This window comes from Lissotriton helveticus, chromosome 10, assembly GCF_964261635.1.
Source record: "Lissotriton helveticus chromosome 10, aLisHel1.1, whole genome shotgun sequence".
Taxonomy (NCBI): Eukaryota; Metazoa; Chordata; class Amphibia; order Caudata; family Salamandridae; genus Lissotriton; species Lissotriton helveticus.
Window position 1 is genome coordinate 1,081,835,637 of NC_136071.1, and position 24,646 is coordinate 1,081,860,282.

A 24,646-nucleotide genomic window follows, 5' to 3' on the forward strand; every position below is an offset into this window, starting at 1 on the left:
AATTTCCATGATGACTTTATGTACCCTTTACCCAACCTTTCATACAGGCCCGCTGGTATATACTCTTGGCAGTATTTAAATTGGAAAGTTGTTATCGGAATTGTAATTATTCCGTGTATTATCCATTCAATGACAGGTCTTTCTGACATTGTCAATGGTAATCTCTCAAGTTTTTCAATGCTCAGAATCGTATAGTCTGCTCCTTTTTGTGCCAAACTGATTTGTGTATCAGTAAGGTTAAAGATAGAGAATAATGACGTTGTGTTGATTAAACGCCAGGGCACGTAGCCTGAACGCAGATTTTGCAACGTCCAGCCAAGTTGTACAATAGAACGTAATTGGGACTGACCGTGTTGTAACATTAGTAAGTCCTGCTCTATTATATCAATAGCAGGTGATACAATACTGTCCAGTGAATATATCCTGGAGGACAGATTCATTAACCCATTGTCCATAACAGAAAATGATTTTTCCAAATTAATACAATCAATTTCTCGTATTTTTTCTGCTGTTTCAATTTGCATTTCTTTCCAAGCTTCGTTGTACGCAGCGTATATACCGGCCATTATAAAACATTTTTGACGCTGTTTGCGTGGTCCCATTATGAAATCACGCAAGTCAGCACCATCTTTAAGTAAAGTTAAGTGTTGCTTAATTTCAGCCAGTGTGGATTTCTGTAGCCATTCGAGGCAGAGTTTCCCTACACTGTATGTTGTAACTATCCCTGGATGTTGTCTCTGGGAGTATCTTGGGTCTGGCCTGGTCATTTTTAACCCCTGTATTTTGTTCAGGAATCTATCTTGACAGTTGTTTGTGTCTGTGGGCCTTATCAACTATTTTTTCCAATCAGGATGTGTTCTGTTTTGGTTAAAAATATGGGATACATCTATCTCCATGTCTTTAGTGCTATTATCATCAGGTATGGGCTTTGGAATAGACGGTTTGTTTAAGTCTTTAATTTTGGCTAGGCCAAGACAGATTGTCTGTTGAATGGTATCATTCAAGAATATAATTTGTTCTGGGATCATGCAGGCTCTAAATAATGCTTCTAAACCTTGGACCTGCCAATCTTTGGTACCCCAGATGGTTTTTGTTTCAATGTTATGTTTCCAGAAATCAAAACCAAATGTGATCATTTTTTCATAAAATGTTTCCGAATAGATCAATTTAGTATTTGTCAGCATTGTTTTCATTCTGTCTTATTTAACATTTTGAAATAAAACGTTTCTGCATCACTTGTGTTAAATCCTAAGAAGTATGGGAATTTCCCGTAAAATGTTTTTGAACTACCTTTTGGTGGAGTTGCACAATGTTCCCATTGATTATAATTAAAAACATTTCTAGGCTGAGCCGATTTATGCAAATAGTGATGTGCAAAATGATTATAACAATACATTTCTTCATAATTTGATGAACCCTGTAAATAATCATGTTCTGTAAATGTTGCTGACATTACTAAATCTGACATCATATCATTAATACTTTCAAAGTCCCAATCATCAGAGAATGTACTCGGTTTTACAAAGTCACTTAATAACTGGTGTGGATATTTCAAGAGCTCGACCGGGCCATAGATTTCATAATCCGTTTTGTACCATGCTACCCCACCGGGGTATTGGATTGGCTGTGATATTCACTGATGATAGTTCTCTTTTCTCGATGTGAGATGACTTGTGTGGCTTTAGGACCAAGTTGATGATCTGACTTGCTGTGTCCATTGTACTGTATTTTCCCTCAATTAATTTTCCCAAACAAAGAACCATGATGAGCCAAAGCAGGAGGAAAAGTACACCTAACACAATCCAAAATGCTATCCATGGAGAAATCAGAAAGGTTTCTTTGAGTTGATGTAGAAGTTCAGTTACTTTGTCTTTAAAAGTTTTTGTTGCTGGCGTTTCTTCTGGTTCGCTGGATCTTCAGAAAAGTTATCGGAATTGATGAAGTAGCCAGATGCAGTTCTGTCAATTGTTGGAATTGCTTCCGAATTTTCATTTGCTTTTGGATTTTTCTTTGTTTCACTAGCATAGTCTGAGGCTACATCGTGGTAGACTGGTGTTTCTTGACGAACTGTTGCAATTTGGGTTTCAAGAGGCACAAATTCCATGGCATTGTTGCATAGTCCTTTTTTATTCACTGCAGGTTTATCAAATGTGATTAGTCTCTCAGTTTGAACCTCTTGTATTGTAGCAAGTTTTGGTACTCTGCTATTTCTTGGGAGTCCACTGGGCCTTCTACTTATTATTGGCCACATGATTGTGGTTTTATCCGGTCGATGGATACAACTCGGTTCTCCTTTTTACCAGCAAGGGGCGGTAGTAAAACTGATCTTGTTCCTCTGACAGCTAAGACAGGTACTGTTTTTCTGTAAGAAGGCCCAAATTCCTTCTTCACAGCGATCTTTTCTCTGACTAGATCCCCAATCTTTGGAATCCAGACAGGCCTTGCTGGGACAGGTGGTTTATCTTCAGTGGCTGTTGGCAGCTGTTTTAACTTTACGTTGCTCAGGTCTTTTCTTGTTTCATTTAAGTCCTGTAAAATAGCCAAACGATCTTTGATATCAAAGCATTTTTCTTCTACCACTGAAGTCTGACTATCTAAGTCCTGAATATGCATTCTAGTCCCGAACAATAGTTCGTACGGACTGAAACCTTTTAGAGAATTTCTTGGCAGATTATTAAGACTACGTTGGACACTTGTTAACTGTTGGACCCACCCATCACCCGAACCTAATACCCTCGCCGTTATAGATTGCTTTATGTCCCGATTTTTTATTTCTACAATCCCATTTCCCTCAGGATGGAAGGGACAAGAGTACCGCAATGCAATGCCCATGCTGGTCATGGCCTCCTTATAAGCTCGAGAGCAAAAAGCAGAACCCTGGTCAGAATGTAGCATGCCAATTGCATATGTGCCGATATGGACTCGCAAATCTTTTATAACAGTTCTGGCGTCAGCCGAGCGCTGGTGTCTGCAACTTTAAGTGAATCTAGTCTTGAATGTTAATGGGATGCATTTCTGCGTATAGATAGCGTTATGCTTTCTAAAAGAAGGGTCCTGGCATTACTCCGGTCGGTTCACCACTGCGATCTCTGTTGCAGTTTGGACAGCCCATTGCAAATTTGTAGTTATGCAGGCTCATCCCCGGCCACCAGTATTCTGATTGTAATTCTTTCAGAGATTCCTTGATCTCCAGGTGCCTTAGACCTAATCCCATATGTGCTTCTTGAATCAAGAAGATTCTCCTGTTCGTGTTTGGAATCCCCCACTCCAGGGATTCGAGCAAAAGGAACGCAGTTTGCATCGATTATGTATGTATAGTTGAGTGGATAGTTCACAGGTAATGCTGTACAGTCGCCTTTTGAAGACGTTTTTACCGCCAGCATGGTTTCCCCGTCTATGTATTTTTCTGAACGCTTTTTTGTGGCTACGGAAGCCGGATTAGTTGCTTCCGCTCTGGCTGTATCAGCCAATGAATTCCCTGCAGCGTGAACGCCATCACGCTGATGACTCAGTGTATGTATCACGTGAGTCTTTTGTAGTTCCTTCTGCAAAAGAACTACTTGTTCCCAAAGCGTTTTATGCTTGATTGTGCCACCTTTCGCATCTTTGAAACCGTTTTGAACCCAGTTCTGCAAGTCATTATTGTAAGATTTGACACAGTAATGTGAATTGCACACTATTAGTGTCGGGAATTCGCGATCGGTAATATCGAGCGCCATTTTTAAATCTAGTAGTTCAGTTCATTGAGCTGAACTGTCTTTTACAGATTGAGACATAGTTACCAGTGGTCTCAATTTACCTCCGTGCCACCGGCATTTAACAACCGTACATGCAGCACTGTAAGCTTGCTTACCCCAAGCTGCGGGTTGTGCTGATCCGTCTGTATATATTACACAGGCGTAAAGTTGTAGGGGCAGCATTTCGATTGGCAGAGGATATTCTTTTTCATATGTTAAATTTTTTAGTTTTTTCATGTTCGGGTCAAAATAGTATTTCACATCTTCTGCAGCAAGAGAATTTTCCATTTCGATCCATTTTGGATCTAATGCCACCTTAGTCATATTGCGTGGGCTTGTTAATGCCTCAAAGGCTGATTCTGCTGTTAAAACAGCTATCCTTTTGCCTTGTGCTTGGGCTCTTTCTTTTGCTACAGCAGTTTGAACCGCATTTACAATGTTTTCCGTAAGACTGAATGTTTTTTCAGCTCGTGTGTACAAGTGTGATTTGTAAGCTATTGGTACCGTTTCTCCCTCATTAGAGGTCAGCTACGTGAATCCGCATCTTCCTGGGATGACCCGGATTACAAGGTTGCGTATGTTTTCGCGTGTTTGTAATTTTGTTTTAGCTAACATGTCTGTTTGCAATGATCTCAAAATTTCTGTGTGTTTTTAAGTCCAATTGATTGGTTTGAAATCAGTTTTTTTTAATTCATAGAGAGGTTTAACTCTCTCTGCATAATTTAGAATGTAAGTTCTTCCGAAATTCAGGAAACCTAGTATTGATTGTAAGTTCTTCAGCGTTTTTGGTGCTTGTAGGACAGCGCATTTCTCTAAGAAATTGTCCGCTAGGCTTTTGCCTTCACTTGATAATTCATATCTTAAAAACAGGACTGTTAGATGGGCAATTCGTGACTTTTTAAAGTTGAATTTGTAACCCTCTGCAGCAAACCCAAGTATTATGGTGTTTACCCTTTTCAAGTGAGTATCCAAGTCATCATCTGTTAGATAGATGTCATCGACATATGATAATGCCTCATCATCATATATTTGTAGTAACTCTGTTACTCTTGCTGAGAATAATCCTGGGCTATTCTTGAATCCCTGTGGGAGTCGACAGAAATTCTTCTGTGACCCCATTATTGAGAAAGCGGTCAAATACCTGCTTTCAGGTGCAATGTTTTGACAAAAGAATCCATTAGAGATGTCTATTGTCGTTTTGTATTTTTTGCGCACGATGTTATTCATTAGTGCTGCACTGTGTGAGTTTTGTACTGAAAATGTCTTTCAACATGAGTTTAGGTGTCTGTAGTCCAAAACTAGACAATATGAATCGTCTGGCTTGGAGACAGGAAACAAAGGATTGCTCATTTGTGAGTTGCATGTTTCAATCACCCCCTGGTATTCAAGTTGATCTAAGATCTCCCTGACTTGTTTTTTAGCTTCTTGCTTAATTGGGTACTGCCTCTGTGCAGTTGGTTGACATTGTAACTGGATTTTGTGAGGAGGAGAGTCCTCATCCCATCCTACATGATTTTTATATAATGCAGGAGCTTGGGCTACTGCCCATTTTCTTGCATATGTATATTTTCTATGCATTGGAATATGATTTGAGAAGGCAGGCATAATCATTTCTTCACCATTAGGGCACTCCCTGACAAACTCTGATGGCCAGTCTTTCTCAGCTAAAAGGATGTCATAGCCTTTTGAAAGGTTATCCCAAAATAGACCCCTCACTTTCCTAGTCTAATCTCCCTCTATACGTAATGTTATTTCGTATATTTTATGAGGTTTGCTAACCCTGGTATCTGCAGTTTCCACCTGAATGTATTCATTCGTGTCCACTGTCTCCAGATGATTCAATAGGATCTTGCGAGCTATGGTCACTTCTGCTGCGCTGTCTAGCATTGTCTGGACCCACTCTCCGTTTTTCAGTTGTGTCCTCAGTATCCTCGGCATGTTTAATTATTTTAATACTGGCTAACTTCTTTCTTGGAAATTGTAATTTTTTATTTAGATGAGCAGGTTCCTTGTCTTTTGACTTGACGTGCTCTTCCCTGTGTTCGACCGTCCTCTTCTTTCCGATTTCTGCGAGGAAGTCTGAAAAGATCGAGAGGGACGTGTATCAATATCTTGATATCTATCAGGTTTTTTCAAATTATCCCTATTTCTAAGGTTGTATCTTTTCTCAGAGGGCTCCCTCTGGGGAGAGTTGTGTCCTTGGTCCGGAGATCTTTCTCTCTGCCAAGGAGACCTTCCTCTGGACTGGAATCTTTTTTCTTTGGGAGTGGATTGTTTATTTCCATCCCAGCTCTTTTTTGGAGTGTTTAGATTGTTTTTAATAAATATCTTTTCAGGATTTTCAGTTAGTTGGGGTTTCACGGGTTTCCCACCCAAACTATCTCTTCCTAGATTTTTAATAAATATCTTTTCAGGATTTTCAGTTAGTTGGGGTTTCACGGGTTTCCCACCCAAACTATCTCTTCCTAGTTCTTCATAGGATTTTTCTATGATTCTGGCAAGTTCAAATGGTTGTTCTGCTATATCTGTTTCTTTCACCACAGATGCTGATTCTCCTTTTATGTTGGCTAATAATATAGCCGAAACCTGCTCAAAGTCTTTCAGTAGTTTCATACCCAGAGTTAAAGCAGGTTCTGGACCGTATTCATTTTGAATCTGTCTTAGCACATCTGGTATTACCGCCATGTGTTTTTGTGTAAATGGAAGCAAAGACTGTGCCCCAAGTGTCACAGTCCTCCACATGTGGTGCGATCCCCATTGGAAGACAGATAGTCAGAATTCTGTGTTTCTCAGTAGGGGTAGTATCCGGAAATACTGCCTCTATTTGAGTTATTTTTTGTGCTAACCAGAATGGAATTTGTTCCCGTTTTGCGGGTGTTTTACCAAGACATGATTGTATGTTCTGTGGTGTTATTTTGTTTGTGTTCTCCTGATGAGGGGTCAGCTTTGGAATGTTAATTGCTGGTTGGACCGTTGTAGTCCGCATTACATATTGGACTAATTGTCTATGTATTTTAATCAGTTGTTTTAGCTGGGCTAAAAGTTCTGGTACTGACATTTTTTCGATGTCTGGATGTGGTGTGTAGCTGGCTAGAACCGGCCACGTTGCTCCTGGTCTACCTAGTGGACCGAGCCTGGTGATGTGATTGTTATGTTTTAGGGCGCCTTTAAACCAGAGCAGGTGCTCTTGGTAATTTAGTGGGATTTCCACCTCCTCGAAAAGGGTGTACTCTTCCGGAGGTTCCTCTATTTTGTAATGGTGGAAGTCGTGTGTGACAGCTTTTGCTGCTGGAAAGTTTATCCATGCATAGAATACCTCTGTCTGCCGATATTCATGGGCCTCTATCACGAATATGACTATACCACCTTGTGATGTCAGTCCGTTTTCTATAAGTTTAATAGTTATAGTTCTTCTTATGTTGACCGGAATGAGTATAGCATTCGGGTCATTCTGTTGGAGAGTTGTGTCTTCCAACAACAGTTGAGACGCTGTAGCATCTCTTTCTTCGTTCCCGTCAGGCATTTTACTGACAGAAAGTCTTTTTAATATGCAGATCAAGTTTCAAGGAAACAAAGATTAGGTGCACAATATTTTGGAACACTGTATCCTTCAACGTTGACTAAACCAAAAACGATACACATGAATCTCTTCCTACTAAGTTCCGACGGATTTTAACCTTTTACCCACTCCAGACGTCTTTTGGAGTATTTACGGGAAAAAGGGTCTGTGTGATAAAGCACGACTGAGTTACTCTAACGTCTTGCGCTAGATTTATCACCTTACCAAACGTTGGGCGCCATGTAGTGTAGTTCCTATATTCCCAATAGGCTATGCGCATTGGAATAATATATTCAGCAGTGTAGACGTAGGACTGAGGTCGACTAGGTCTCTACTGACTATATTAGACTTAAGTTTTTCCAGCTAGCTCAGGGGTCACTAGAAACTTTCTTGAATAAACGAGGAGGAGTTTAACCTCCCTGGATAGACAAGAAGGGATTAGCTTCTGACAACCATATAACATGACAACTTTGCTCCCTCAGAATAAGAGTGTATCTCTAGAGTCGTGTGAAAACAATAGACAGCTATTTCACTCAGTCAAGTGTGCATACTTAGTTTCACCAGAGGGCAGAGAAAAGAGAGACGGGGGTTTTCAATAAAAGGTGTTATTTATTGAGCAGTCTTCTTTCTCATACAAGTGAAATGAATTGCCACAATTGCAATACTCATAATAAAGTTAAGTGCGTACAGTAAAAGGAGGATTAAGAAATAATACTGTAAAGGCATTGATATGGTTTCTTAGCCGTAACATACTTTAAAATAGATAAAATATATACATACATATATACATTGACTAACGTACTCAACTGGTGCTTCTAAATACGCCTACCCCGGTGTACCTGACCTAAGCATAATACGTGGGAAGGAGTAAGTAAGTAGCAGTTTAAGTTAAGTTGGTTTTTCCAAGGAATCTGAATCAAGAATTCTCTTTAAGGGTTTAGTCAGCTCCGTACCTGGGTATTAGAAAGCAGGAGGTCTTGTATCTCTCTCTCAGGATTCGATATCCCAGTAACCCGCGAAGGTATCTGGAAACACCGGAGCTGGATTTCTCGGCAGGAGAAAAGACAGCGTCTCTCTCAGTGCGTCAAAAGGGAGGGGCAGCGTCCCTGGGCTCTCACATCAGCTGGGCTCTCGGGCAAGTAGATAGCTGCTCTGCTCCAAAACTACCACTGTGTGTTTGCTTAAGGCAGCGTTGGTATATTTATACCTGAAAGGTGCCGGGTTTGACGTAAGGTTGGACATAAGACGTCAATAAAGATGTCACTAAGAACTGGCCGTTCTTACAGTGCTTCACAGGAGTTCTAGGACAAAATCAAAACAAAAGCAATGGGGATTTCCCAGGTTGCTGGAGGTTTTGGTTTGTTTAGAGAACTCGTTGTGCTTTCTAGGAGTCCGGGGAAGTAGCCTTGCTTAATGTGACTGCATGGACTACGACTAAATATGGATATGGCTCCTTATGCCTTTATAGGGATATTATTTATTATAACCGTACAAGGGCATAAAATAGAAATATCGATTTAGGTTCCTAGATAAAAACACAATAGAATCAGATGTCCAGGAACATCAGACATCTGCAAAGAAGACTAAACAATCATTCATTTGGCAATTTTTTATATATCCACAGAGGGAGAAAAAAGTAAATGTCCCTAAGTTGATATGCCCTAAGTTTTATACCCCTTTGCTGGGGCAGCTGTGCGCGGTATAAAAACCATTAACATAACATAACATAACATGCACCATTTGTGGATCTGTCCTCTCAAGGGGAAACCCTCAAAAGAAGTATTCCTTTGCATTTTATACTATGATAAGGCACGTGAGGAATGTGCACCCTGCACAGTACGCACAGGTTTCAACCAGAGCCCTCGCGTCTCAACTACCATCTGCTGTGCCCAGCACATCAACAAGAGCACCTTATGCCTTACCATCTACATTAGCATTGGAAATACGCCCGTTCCTGAGCAGAGTGAACATGAGGTGCAATATGTGCAAAGAGATACTCTGCTATGGGGAGCAGAGCCTCAACTTAATCGAAATTAAAATTGTGCAGCCAAAGAGTGACTGAAACAAAGGAACTAAGGGTACGGGAGTGAAATAAGGTGAGTGAAAGAGTAAGGGAATGGCAGTAAGGAAAGGCAAGTGAGGTAGGGGAAGTGAGAAAAGGGGAGCATGGTACGTTCACAGAGAAGGGGAGTAAGAGATGGATAGGGAGAAGTAGATCAGAGTAAAGGGAGTAAAGGAAAGGGAAGTGGAGTGATGGTGAGAGAAGGAACAAAATTAAGACACAGGGAAAGTGAGTGAGGAATAGAAGAGGAGTGATAGAAAGAGAGAGAATAGGAGTTTAATAGTAAAGGAAAGAGAAGGATAGAGTGAGAAACAGGGAGAGGGAGAGCAAAGAACTGAGAAGCAATGAGCCATTGAGACTGAGTGACACAAATGGAAACAGGGAGAGAAAAATGGATAAAAAAAAAGAAAGGGAAGGAATAAGTGAAGGGGAGTTAGTAAGGTGGAGAGAGGGAGTGAGGAAAGGGGAGGGAGGGAAAGTGACTGAGAGAAAAGTACTGAGGGTGAGTGAAAGGCATTAAGAATGAGAAAAGTGGTATTAGGAATACGAAAGGGAATGAGAAAGAACAAAGGAGATTAAGAGAGAGGAAAGAGGACTGAGGGATAAAGTAGAAGTCAAGGAAACAGAAAGAGCGAGAGAGAGAGAGAGAGAGAGAGAGATAGAGTGAGAGAAAAAGAGAGGGAGAGTAAGTGAGTGAGATGGAGTAAAGTGGTTACACTCAGTGAGACAGAAAAAGAGATGGAGAGAGAAATGGACTTAAGGAGAGTGGGGGAATAAAGAAACTTCATCATCTGACTCAGATGTGGAGTTTGTTGAAGAGCAGACACGTAGAAAGAAGACCAAGGTGTCCTTTATCTGGAAGTATTTTTCCTTTCCGGAGGGACACAAGAAAGTATATGCAACAAAGTTCACCTACAAAGTCTGTGGTAGTGTGCTATCTAGAGCACACCAAAAGACACACTAGTCTTTTAGTATAGACACATTGATTACACTCGTTAAAATGTTAAATTGTACATTCTAACGATTATACAAGGGAATCTACCCAAACCCTTGCAGTGAACCCTCCAGTTGCTGTTCCCAGCACTTCATCTGCAGGAGCATCTCCTTCATCGACTGCTCTAAATATCGGGCCACTTTTCACCAATGTCCACCTCCAATGCAACTTCTGCGATGATATTCTTCGTTATCTATCAACTAAGAAGCAGTAAAGCAGTTACAGTAAGTAAGACAGAGAAAAAGTAAATAAAAAAAAGTGAGTGAGGGAGTAAATGAATGTGAGTTAGTGAGATAGAGTGAGGGTGTAATGAAAGAGGAGTAAAGGAAGAAAAGTGAGGGAAGGAGAGTGAGAGAAGCAGAGTGAGGGGAAGTGACAAAAAAGAAGCGGGGAAGTAAAGTGGTGAAAAATACAGATAGGATAAAGTTCAGAGAGAGAAAGTGAATGATAGTGAGTGAACAACAGTGATAGATAGGTAAGTAGTATTAGGAAGAGAAAAAATTAGTGAGGGAGAAGGAACAAAATTGAGAGACAGGGAAAGTGAGTGAAGAATAGAAGAACAGTGATAGCAAGAGAGAGGATAAGAGTTTAAGGGTAAAGGAGAGAGAAGGACAGAGTGAGAGACAGGGAAAGGGAGAGCAAAGAACTGAGAAGGAATGACCCAGTGAGACTGAATGACACAGAGACAAACAGGGAGAGAAAAATGGATGAAAAAAAGTAAGGGAAGGAATAAGTGAAGGGAAGTAAGTAAGATGGAGTGAGGGGGTGAGGAAAGGGGAGTGAGGCAAGGTGACTGAGGAAGAAGTACTGAGGGTGAGTGAAAGGCAGTAACACTGAGGAAAGGGGTATGAGGGTGATGAAAGAGAATGAGAAAGAAGGAACAAGATTAAGAGAGAGGAAAGAGGACTGAGGGCTAAAGTAGGAGTGAAGGAATCAGAAACAGAAAGACAGGAAGGATGAGAGAGAGAAAGAGAGAGAGAGAGTAAGAGAGAGAGGGAGAGCAAGTAACTGTGAGGGAGTTAGGCGGTTAGACTGAGCGAGATACAGGGAGAGAGGGAGAGAGAAAAGGAGTGAAAGGAAAAGTGGGACTAAAGGAATGGGAGTAAGAAAAAGTGAATGAGGAAAGAGGAGTAAGGGAAAAGGACTGACAGACAGAGTGAGCCAAAGAAAGTGAGGGGAGTGCGAAAAGTGGAGTGAATGAAAGAGACTGAGGGATGATATGAAGAAAAATCAGTAAGGAAAGGGAACAAATTAAGGAAGAGGATTGAGCAAAAGGGAGCGAGGGAGTGAGAAAAATGGAGTGAGTGAAGATCAGTGAGGGTTAATGTTATGGAAAGAGAGTAAAGAGGGACTGAGAAGAGACTAAATGATACAGTAACACAAAGGTAGTGATGTAGGAACATAGGAAAGAGAAGTGAGACAGACATGGGAAAGAGGGAGTTGGACAAGGTGAGTGACGGAAAAGAGAGAGTACTGATAGTCACAGAAAGACTATACAAGTGAATGAAGGGCAATAATGAGAATGAGAAAAGGAGAGTAAAATGATTAGAGGAAGAAGAGTAAGGAGAGATTAAAGAATAGGAAAGAAAGAAACACAAGTAAGAGAGTGAAGAAAAAGTATTTTCTGTTTGTCATACTTTCCTTATAAATAATGACAACTTAATAGAATTCTTTTGTTATAAATATAGTATCTGTGGAAGACAAGAAAGAAATGAGTTACAATATATTTTTCATAATACATAAGAAAGTAGAAGTGAAAAAAACAGAGAGGGAAAGAAAGGAAGGGTGAGGGAGAAACACAGAGAAAGAGAGAAACTGAGTAATGGACTGAAAGGAGTAAAAGACTAAAGGAATGAGAGTTACTAAAACGGATTGAGGAAACGAGATTAATGGAAGGGAATTGACGGAATAGGTGCAAGAGAAATGGAATGAGAGTAATGCAGAGAGAAGAGAACATGAAGTGGAGGAAGAAGACTCAGATTGAGTGAAGGGCAGGGATAGTGAGGGAAGGGATATAAGACTGTGGGAAGGGGATTGATGGAAAAAGAAGCATATTCAAAGAAAGAAAAATAAGTAAGTGAGAGAGAAGGATTAATGTAAAGAGACAGAAAACAAAAGGAAGACTGGTGGAGAGAAAGGGAGACAGTAAAAGAGAGAAACAGAGGGAGAGTGATGGACTGTGAAGTAGTAAATCAGTTATACTGACCGATAATGAAGAACAGACTTAGAAACAAATAGAGAAAAGAGCAGTGAGTGAAAGGGAGTGAGGAAGTGAAAGAAGTGGAGTGAGTGAAGGAAAGAGAGTAAGGGGCAGTGACAAGAGACTAATCGATACAGCAAGACCAGGGTAGTGATGGAGGAAGATAGGAAAGAGAAGTAAGGAACAGACAGAGGAAAGAGGGAGTTGGACAAGAGGAGAGAGGGTGAAGGAAGAGTACTAATGGTGAAAGAAGCAGAGTAAAGGTGAATGAAGGGGAGTAAGTAGAATGAGGGAAGAGGAGTAAGATGAGGGAAAGTAAAAAAGTAAGAGAGCCAGTGAAGAAAGGATAGAGAGAAATAGAAGTAAGAAAGTAATGAAAAAGTATTTTTTTGTTTGTTGTACTTACCTAAATATAAAATCTGTGGAAGAGAAGAAACAATTGAGTTATAATCCATGTTTCACAATACAAAATACAATAATTTGTACAATATATTATATATTTTATTTTGCTGTTCTCAGAATATATTGAATTTCACTTAAAACAGTGAGTTCAATACAACTTATCATAAGACAGCGGGCAAAAAAAACACAATCAAAAAGATTGTGTTTAAAAAAACCATTCAACATTTTCGTTCACAATGTAACAATTAGAAAAAAAACATATCTTAAATGTCTTTTTCAAACAGCAATTTCTGATGTAAGTAAAGAATGTGAAAAATATTCACAAAGTAAAAAAACAATACTACTTCTTTCTTATACACTCTGAATAAAGTAATGTCCAAACATATGCTAATAACATTAATCCGAAATAGTCATTTGGTTGTGATACTATTCCTCATGGCCAAATAGTATCTGTGAAATACTTAGTTTGGAAGTTACTTAATAGTACTCTTAAGCATCCGTCTCCCGACCCTCTGAAACAAAAGCACCCACATCTTTTGGACCATCTAACAATGGTTATACCTCCACCCGATAGTATTTATCATGAACATAGAACCTTAAACAAATAGCATGCTATCAGAACATAATAGTAGAGTATGCTGATCACACTCTACTCATCCTTTATTTCACCAAGGAGCTGTATACCATTAAAAGAAACCTCTACAAGGGAATAAAAATGTCACCAACATCTCCAACAACTACAACAAATTTAAAACACCACTGCCTCACTCATGATCAACATTTCCTGTAATACTCATATCACTTACTATAGATACACTTACACTACCTCTATGACAAGTTTAAGTTTGTTTTTATCTTAATCACCCTGACTAACAAAGTAATTCTCAGCAGCAGATTAACCTTTTCTTACAGCACTAATCTTCCTAGGCCAATTGTTTTGCCTACAATTTGGGTTCTAAAAACACTAGGTAAGAATTAGGTAAGTCAAAAGGCAAACGTTGTTTAAAAGTTAATTGAGTTTCATTACAATGATTCCAGCCTTATGCACATTTTAAATAAGCTGTATAATGTCCTGATGTTGTAGAAGAACCATCATGGAAAATAATTGCTACAGTTACAAAAGTTCTTCCTGAAATTGATATTTGAGAAGCCACAAACTTTATAATTAAAGTTGTCAATTTTGTTCCATCAGGTCTGCATCGTTGGAGCATTAAAATTACATACTGTCCATATCTTTGTATAAATAATGTTGATAACATTTCTGAGTTACATTGGGTACAAACCATGTTTTGATTTGCTTCTCTAACTAGGTTATCAGAAGTCACTAATTTGCAGTCTGGTAATGTCAAATATATAAATCTTTCTGTGTCTATTTGAGTACTGCTTGAAAACGAACAATTATCACAGTCATGTTGCCATTTATAAGATACACCAAATATATTTTCAACATCTATACCTTCATCTTCCAATACAACAAGCATATATATAAGAAATTCCTGACAATCTTGCTGAATATTCTGTGAAAATTGATTTACTCCAGAACATATGTCTAAAACATTTCAAATATCAGAAACACTTTCTATTTTTGTTTTATCACTGCTACATTTCTCAAAGACAGAATTCAACAAACAACAAAATCTTTGATCCCGATTATCAACAATCTGTTGCTGTAAAGTTTGAAGAAAAAAAACAACATTACCACTACATTAGCATAGCAGTTGACACCAGTACTGTTTTCAAACTGAAATCCAACAACCTCTTCAATACTATCCTTTTTCTTTTTCCTTACAATTACTGGTTCAACTAGTTTTTTTCTTTTTTCTACAACCTCACTACAATTTTTCTCCAATCTTCTTTTCCGACGTACCACAACCTTTTCAAATAAAGGATATTGAGGTAAATTTGGAGCATATTTTCTTCTTAACCTATTATACTCTTTCACACAATTCAGATCTGCACTAATCTTTGTCTCATCAAAATCAATCAAGTATAATCCAGATAAAGTTCTGACCCGAGATAAAGCAACATATGCCATACCCTCTTTGAGCACAGTGCTTCCAATATTCACCAAAGCACTATCTACACTCAAACCTTGTGATTTATGAATAGTCACAGCATATGCCAAACAAACAGGAAACTGTTTTCGGCGGACATATAAATCTTTTACTAGCAAAAATCGAGTCGAACAACGACTCAATTGTTGTACTTCTTCAATATCATCAAATTTGATTTTCATAGTTTCAATCTCATCTCTATTTGGGTAATTCACAAAACCAACAACATGTCCCATTGCTCCATTTACTAAACCTCTTTCCACATGTAAATTACGTCGTAAAATTATCTGATAATTTAAACATACATATAGATTCTTTTCTAAACCAGCCGTTTTAGATATTGATTTCTCTAAAGAATTCGATTTTGACTTTAACTTTTCTGACAAAATAATAGTAGCTCCTTCATGCTCTATTCTATCAATAGCTTTCAATTTTATAATTTCTTGATTTTCTAACTTCAAAATTTTTTCCATTGAAGATTGCACATTCTTGCAGAGTTGGCATTAAGCATATCACTGATTTATTTTCAGCAATTTTTCTATATATATTCTCTGCACCAACATTTTCCTTTGGAAACAAACTGGAAAGTAATCGTGCCTGTAGAGCTTCTTTGCCATGTTCACTTAGTTTTCCAATTCTTATATCTTGAAGAATACTTTTATAATCAGCATCCTTTGCCCCTCGCATATTTTGAGTGAGTTCTGTATATTTAAAATATAACCATATATTTACATTTCCAATGCTTCCCAAGCACTTTCTGGTATCTTCATGTGTAACAGTTTTAAACACTGGTTGTCCTTTCACAGGTGTTAGCTGTAGTAGATCTCCAAAAACGATGATGTGTTTTCCTCCAAACACCACATCATACTCTGTTTTAAGAATTTGTTGCATTCTTAAATGCACAAAGGCAAGCACTAAATTTGATACCATGCTTACCTCATCAATAATGAGAAGTTTCATTTTTTTCAGGACTCCGGAAACTTCACAACAAGCTTCTCCAGATAGCTTGTAGTATTCTAATTTATTTTCGTGCTCTACTGGCAGCATCAACAAACGATGTAAAGTAATCCCTTTAAAGTTATGTGCTGCCAACCAAGTTGGAGCGGTAACAACACAAGAGAGTGACAACTCTGTTCTTTTCTGTAGATAAGTTGCAATTGCTTTAATTAGAAAACTTTTTCCAGTTCCTGCTTCTCCACTCACGTACAGTCGGACAGGTTGAAATGACGTACATGAGCACTCTTTTTTCTCGTGAAGTAAACCATGCTCAATCTGCTCTGTCACTTCATCCTATATTTGTTTTTGCTGAACATTTAGTTGTTTTACAATTCTTCTAAGTTTATCACATACTCCTGAGCTTGTTCCATTGCTCTTTTCATCTCATCCATGGCAATGGCTGCTTCATTTTGGATAATTGGTCCTCCTAATCGATCCTGACTCAATGAAGCAGAACGTTGACTGTCTTGAGAACTGTCTCTAGCAATCTCTGCTGCAATTGTAGCTTCTTGCTGTATTTCCTCCTTCAACATTTCTAGATAATCGGTGAAAACAGGACATTCCATAGTATTTTTAGTTGCATTGAATGAATCTTCATAACTGAGAAAATCTCCAAGTAGTTCCTCTTCTGTACGCCATGGTTTAAAGAGTTGTAAAAGAGCTAAATAGTAAAATTCCCTTTTGTCAGAAGTTTAGCAACTCAGTTTTCAATGATTAATCAAATGTCCTTTTCTTTGTTTCACCATACAACCTTCAGATCCAATCACAGCATATACTCCTTTATTGATATCTTCTGTAATGTTCTTCTTAAAAGTATAGCTTTGCAGTACTTCATAGAGACAAACATTCTCAAGATGATTACTTCTATTTGGATAGTATGTATCCAACATATTTGTCTTCAAAATATCTGTACTGTTTGGTTCTCTCTCTGCTAAATACTCAATTTCTTGTAAAGATTTCAAAACTCGGTTTCGTGTTCTTGCAAGACCTAAACTCACCCAAATGATTGTTCTAGATTTGGCATATAGACTTGCAGATGATAAGCGATCTGAACATTCATATGCTCCGATTTCTCGATGAGACAACATCTTCAAACTGTAGCTGTACAATTTCTTGATTAGGCTCTTTTCATGAGACATTTCTTCCCACATTTCCTTTAGTTCTGTCTTTTCAGATTTTGTAATGTAAGAAGTTACATATCGAGCCACAGCAATGGAGTTATCTACAACATATTGAATATCCATGTTTGCATTCCACATGGACAAAATGACTGGGTTATAGTCATTTATGTACTTTGACTCTTCATTTCTTCTTAAGTTATAGGTATTTTTCGGTGATTTTCGTGTCACAGTATGTCGCAAAGGTGACTTAAAATTGTTCACTCTTCCTTTTGATGTTACTGGTCGTGAACCCGCAAGACTTGATGTTTTAAATTCTTTTGTTCTGTTTTTTTATTCGAACAGCACATGTAGAATACTGTTCAATAAAACTCCTCACTGTGTCATCCGAATCTGTTGTATGTAATGTATAGTATAGGCATTTATATAGCGCACTACTTACCCGTAGGGTCCCAAGGCGCTTCGACCGCTGCGAAACCCTTCCTGGCTTCCCTGAGAGATGGTCCCTTAATGGGTATCTCCAGGGTGAGACCAGGCATCCCCGGCGGTCTGGTGGGGCCGTTAGTGAAGATGAGGCAAGCTAATGCCCAGAGTTGCCGAGTGTGATCGCTGATCAGAGTGGGCACCGAGGCGAGAGAATTATTGAGTCCGCTGACCCTGGTCCAGAAACCTGCCGCGCCGGGAATCGAACCCTGGTCCCGGGCCGTCCTCTGCTCTCGGGTCTGCCGCCTCTAACCAGTGAGCCACACTACTGTTCCATATTTGGGGGCATCCTTGATCCATAGCAGCATATGTATGTGAGGAGCACCTCTTGCTTGATACTCCTTTCTCCAAAAGAAATCCAGAACCTCTCCAAGAGGATGATTTTTTTTTGTTTGTTATAAAAGACATCATAGCTTCAAATCTATGATTGAAATACCTGCATACATTAACTGGATCCAAAGAGCACAATTCTCCAGGTGTCTTGTATTCTATATTTTCTATCTTTGCATTTGCCTGTCGAAGAAATTGAAGTAAATCTTCCCAAGCATACTCAGCACAGCTTAGAGTAAGGAACCATGTAGGAGTTCCAAAGGTTCTTATCATACATTTCAATTCCCCATGACGACGGTACCAATACTCGTTAGCACCACGCTGACATGCCATGAGATTAATTAGCTGAGATTCCAAAACAGTGTCTTTCTCTTGGACTTTATTTATAAAGTCCCTTGCCGAAACATTCTGCAGATGTACTCCACTTTTTAGTATGTGGTTCACTGCATAAGAAAGACCAGACAAATCACTCTCAAACAGAACGTGAAACAAATATGGAATACATTGTCGAAATCTTGGATCTCCTGCATACAATCTTGATGTCCGGTATTCAGATGCTGGTATCTGCACACGTCGGTCATCATATCGTCCACCTCGACCTGTTGGAAATAACTGAGGAAAACAACGAGCTTCCAAGCTTTCTTCCCAGACACTAATAGGACTTCCTTTTGCTTCTTTCATTTGGAATAACTCAATAGCATTCCCCATTACTTCTTTTGAATGCAGTGGATGAACACTATAATGTTCATAAATTTGTTCACTTCTGGACACATCCACTTTTTCAATTTGTCCAGCTGACAAATCACTGTCTTCTTCTATAGTTGTTTCCTCTTCTTCTACATATACATTTTTGTAGTATTGATTGTTTTTTACCAAATACAACGTTGCCTTTTTGACTTTCCTAACAGCCACTAATTCTTGCCAGATTTTCTTACTTTTTGTAGGTACGCCATTAACTAGAATAACTAGAGGTTCCTCTTCCACATGTTCAACACCAATTGTTTCAATATTTTTCTTTAAATCTAGAGGCAAATATACAACTCTTCCCATTAATCCTCTCTGTAAATCTGAAGGAGGCAATTTCCCTCTCTTAGGCTCCATACGAACAATAGCCTGATATGGATGCACACATTGAATCAGCATAGACTCATAAATATTTAAATCCATCAGTTCAGAAGGAATATTTACCAACTCAAGATTATTATGTACAGCTCTAGCTGGCATTTTGTTTTCATTTAATTTATTATTACAATATTTACAAATACGTTGATCAGAACCCAAATCAAAACAATTAAGTTGCAAATTCCTTCCACTCATTATTATTCTCCTTTTCACTTTTTAAATATAGATCAACTAACCTGGTCTGATTTGTATAATGAATTCTTCTACAACAAATACAATAAAAATTGGGCCTTTCTCCTGAAATGACCTTAAACCTTGTAATTTCTTGGTCAAAATGTTCTGTACTAAAACATTGTATATTTTCTTCCACATTTCCTTCTATTACTGTATCAGTTTCTGCACTGCCTTCTTTTTCACAAAAGTAACTAACCTCAATTTCTTCACAAATGTTCTTTACATCTAATACAGAACCATGTAAAAGAGCACTGTTTAACTGCTTTAGCTTAAGTGCTGGACTTTTTGCATAATACATCCTTCCCACTAATTTCCTCACTTCAGTATGATGCACTGCTAACATCCTAAAATGGTGAAAAACACTCTGGCATACTTTTTTAGAAAGACAAGCCAGAGAATGACCTTGCAACCCCATTTTTTCTCTCACTTGGCAGGGGTCTAATTCTTGCAACATCTTAATCTTCTGTTTAATACTTTTCTTAGAATACTTACGTAAGAAATTGCGGAAAAAAACAATTGAATCCTGCCGTACACTACAAATACTACTACAATTCCAAGTGTACACTGGAGCCTTAGAACATCTCCCTAAAACTTCATCAGATAATACCTCTTCTGCATTTCTTGGGACAATTTTCTCTATTTCAATCGCACAACCGGCCTTCACCTCATATGCTCGACCACTGGTGTCAACTGCATGCAACAAATCATTAGTCTGAAAGTAAGTCTCTTCATTAAAAAATGGCTCAGAACTTGAACTATGCTTCCATTCTCCAGAAAAAACATTACAAAAATTAGTTCTATTAATTAGTCTTTTCCACTTTTCGCTTTCAAAAGATGAATTGCCTTGTCTAGTGTACAAAGTCTATTGATTACTAAAATAAATAATTTTTTAATTCAAATACTTCATCTACAATACCTTCAATTTTTTTTTTTTGCTTATAAAAAGCTGTTTTCCTTTTAGAAGTCTTTCCACTTTTCAACAAATGTAATACAATTCTGTTATAAATCATTCTCTTGCGAATTTCAACAAAAACATTTTTTTGTCTATTACTATTGGTAATTTCATCACCACACACTTTTCCAATTTTTTTGTAAACTCCTTTTTTTGTTGTTAGAGGTGAATTGTGGATCTTCCCCACATTATCCACATTTTTTTTCTTAAAGTTAATTTTCTTATAAAATCCTTTGTTGTATTACCAGAAGCATTCTGATTTTCCCCCTCAATACCCCAGATTCAGTTACTGAATTCCACAATGCTATGGATCACATCCATAGATGGATGAACCTCAACCACCTCAAACTTAACCCAGGCAAGATCGAACTGATCTTGCCTGGGAAAAGTGAGCTAAGTTGGGGTCCTCATTTCTGGCCTAGCATCATGGGCCAACCCCCGTGCAAATCTTCCTCTGTGAAAAGCTTGGGAGTCATAATCAGCGCCGACCTCTCTCTTAAGGGTCAAATTGGTGCTGTTGTCTCCGGGGCTTTCTTTCAGCTCCGGAAAATAAAAAAGATTTCCCAATTCCTCACCCACTCAGCCCTGATCCAGGTGGTCATTGCTTTGGTTATGTCCAGATTGGACTTCTCTAATAGCATCTACCTGGGACTTCCGCTTGGCCAACTTAAGAGACTACAACTAGTTCAAAACCAAGCGGCCAGACTGATCCTCAAGCAGCCAAAGTGGCAATCTATCACCCCTTGCCTGGAACAACTGCACTGGCTCCCGGTGGCGCAGAGGGTCATGTTTAAGACGGGCTGCATGGTCTTTAAAGCTCTTCAACACACTGGCCCTAAGTTTATTGAAGGCATGGTACTCAGGTACACCCCCTCACTTAATCTCCGTTCTGCAAAGAAGGATCTCTTAATTGTTCCTTCTTTTAACAAAAAACGTTCAGGCGGCTGCTGCTTCGACTTTTTAGCCGCCAGCCTCTGGAATACGCTTCCTCTGCCCCTCAGACAGAGCCCTGACATTCTCACTTTTAGACATCACTTTAAAACTTGGCTTTTTAGACAGGCCTTCAAATAATGTTTATTCCTAACCGGCTGTCTATTTTTTCCTTTCTTTGTTATGTTCCCGTACCTCAGCGCCATGAAGCCCAAAGGCGTACATGCGCTTTATAAATATTATTTAACATAACATAACATTCTTCTTTTTCTCTGTACAATGTTGTTTAGATACATCTTGTAATTGTGTTGTATTGGAAAAGTAAACCTGTTTATATTTTCTTCTTTTAGAATCCTTAGTAGGCATCTTGATTTTCTTTCTGTAGATAATAACAATCTATTGTGAAGAAAAAAAACATGTTACACACCACTCCTAACATACTAAATAGCAATTAAAACAACTACATGATGTAAACACTGATTCACTTCATAAGTACATTGAAGGTACAGCAACAGTGTCTGAGCAGAATAGGAAATCATACAGTCACTGCTGTTTCTCAGTTTATGGCAGTGCAGTGGTTTTTCAACATTATTGGGGAATTTTCTTAGAATGGTGTTTCAAGGTTCTGAACAGTGCAGTAGTGTTTAGACAGTGTAGGAAGTCATGGTGAGATTCATATTTCTGACTTTAGAGCAATACAGTTGTGCAAGGGCAGTGTATAGTATCATGCAAGGGCTAGGGGTATAAAGCACTTTTTGTCCTAAACTCTAACTCACTCCATAAGTACATGTATTCCCATACTACATGCTACAGAGAGACTTGCTATGGCATTTCTACAGCACGGCCAGGATCTTCAGTACACAGCATGGAGATTATTTCCAAATTAAGAGACCTGACATTTATACTGCATAGCAGTTTCTAGTACTACATACCCTAAACCCTAACACACTTCATCAGAACATTATTACAATACTACAAAAAGACTCACTCGAATAATTTTTAATAAATGTATTCATCAAACATTTCGTACTCCAATAAAACCTCCAACATCACTTCGTCCGGTATTTCATTTTGATTTTCCCCAAATTCAAAATTTTGATCTTCAAATTCAAAATCTTCCACCGCTTCCAGTAATTCACTGTCCAAAGTCTCATCAAAGAAATCTGCATTTTCTTTATTAATTTCCTCTGCAAAAGGTCCATCAATTAGGTACTCTATTAGTTCGTCTGACATGTCAAAATTTAAAGCAAAGTTCTCCTCATGCTCTACCATTGCACCAATATGATAATGTTGTTGCACCTTGCAAAAAAAAATAAACACTTAATTATATCATTTTCTCTAATAGATAATAAAAACTACCTTTACAATTTTATAAGTACATATATTCCCATATTTTTAAACACACTAACTACGCAAATTATTCTGCCACCTTCCTCTTAAATGAAAACAGACTCATACTGAGATCTTACACACATAACACTATCCCTTCCAATTCAGTAAAATGATTACTACAATCAAAGGGAGTCTTGCTGGGAATATTCTTTCAGGCTTGATAACACTGCAGTTGTGTTGCAAGAGTTTTGAATATATTTCTAGGAATGGAGTTTCTGGGTTTAGTACAATGAAGTGAACTTAAAGCAGTGTATTGTCCCCCTGCCTACAGCCCTCCACCATCTATCCTCTATGTGTACCATGTCTGTGTCTGCTTGCACTATCTGTGTCTCCGCTTGAACCATCTCACCCTCTCTCTCCACCATCTTTTCTGTGACTGCACTATCTGTCCCTCTGCCTACAGCCCTACACCATCTATCCTCTGTATGTACCATGTCTGTGTCTGCTTGCACTATCTATATCTCTGCTTGAACCATCTCACCCTCTCTCTGCACCATCTTTTCAGTGACTGCACCATCTGTCCCTCTGCCTGCAGCTCTACACCATCTATCCTCTGGGTGTACCATGTCTCTGTCTGCTTGCACTATCTGTGTCTCTGCCTACAGCCCTCCAACATCTATCCTCTCTGTGTACCATGTCTGTGTCTGCTTGCACTATCTGTGTCACCGCTTGAACCATCTCACCCTCTCTCTCCACCATCTTTACTGTGACTGAACCATCTGTCCCTCTGCCTGCAGCCCTACACCATCTATCCTCTGTGTGTACCATGTCTATATCTGCTTGCACTATCTGTTCCTCTGCCTACAGCCCTCAACCATCTCTCCTCTGTTTGTACCATGTCTGTGGCTGCTTGCACTGTGTGTGTCTCTGCTTGAACCATCTCACCCTCACTCTGCACCATCTTTTCTGTGACTGCACCATCTCTCCCTCTGCCTGCAGCCCTATACCATCTATCCTCTGTGTGTACCATGTCTGTGTCTGCTTGCACTATCTGTGTCTCTGCCTACAACCCTCCACCATCTTTCCTCTGTGTGTACCATGTCTATGTCTGCTTACACTATCTGTGTCTCCGCTTGAACCATCTCACCTTGTCTCTGCACCATCTTTTCTGTGACTGCACCATCTGCCCCTCTGCCTGCAGCCCTACACCATCTATCCTCTGTATGCACCATGTCTCTGTCTGCTTGCACTATCTGTCCCTCTGCCTACAGCCCTCCACCATCTATCCTCTGTGTGTGCCATTTCTGTGTCTGCTTGCACTGTCTGTGTCTCTGCTTGAACCATCTCACCCTCTCTCTCCACCATCTTTTCTGTGACTGCACCATCTGTCCCTCTGCCTGAAGCCCTCCACCATGTATCCTCTGTGTGTACCATGTCTGTGTGTGCTTGCACTATCTGTGTCTCTGCTTGAACCATCGCACTATTTCTATACCAGCATTTAATCAATACACTGTGTCTAACACACACCAGCAGCCAAATCATAACAGGCCTCTGCAGATGCACATCAGAGGATGCAGGCAGTAGGAGAGGGTTGGTGCAGACAGAAAATGAGATAAGCAGAGAGAGGCAGACTGTGAGGAGAGACAGGGCAGATTATAGAAAAAGGTGCAAATATAATTGTTTAATTTACACTGACACTCAGTGTGATCTTAGTAAAAAATGTTAAAAACATGGATTTCACCAAAACGCATATACCACAGAAAAAACTTTAAGAGACAGAACACTATCCCTTACAATTCAGTAAAATGAGTACTACAATGAAAGGGGGTCTCACTGGGAATATTCTTTTAGGATTTACAACTCTGCATTTGTGTTGCAAGAGTTTAGAATATTTTTCTAGGAATGGAGTTTCAGGGTTTAGGACAATGAAGTGAACTTAAACAAGTGCAGTGAGTTAAGGTGGGACTGAGAATGTACAAATCAAATTCACTGAAATGACTACTACATGCTACAGACACAGTTGCTTTACCATTTCAACAGCACACCCAGCATCTAAATTGTACAGCATAAACACATTTTGAAAATTAAGAGGCCTGAAACACATACTGCATAGAACTTTCTACAACTACATCACCTAAACC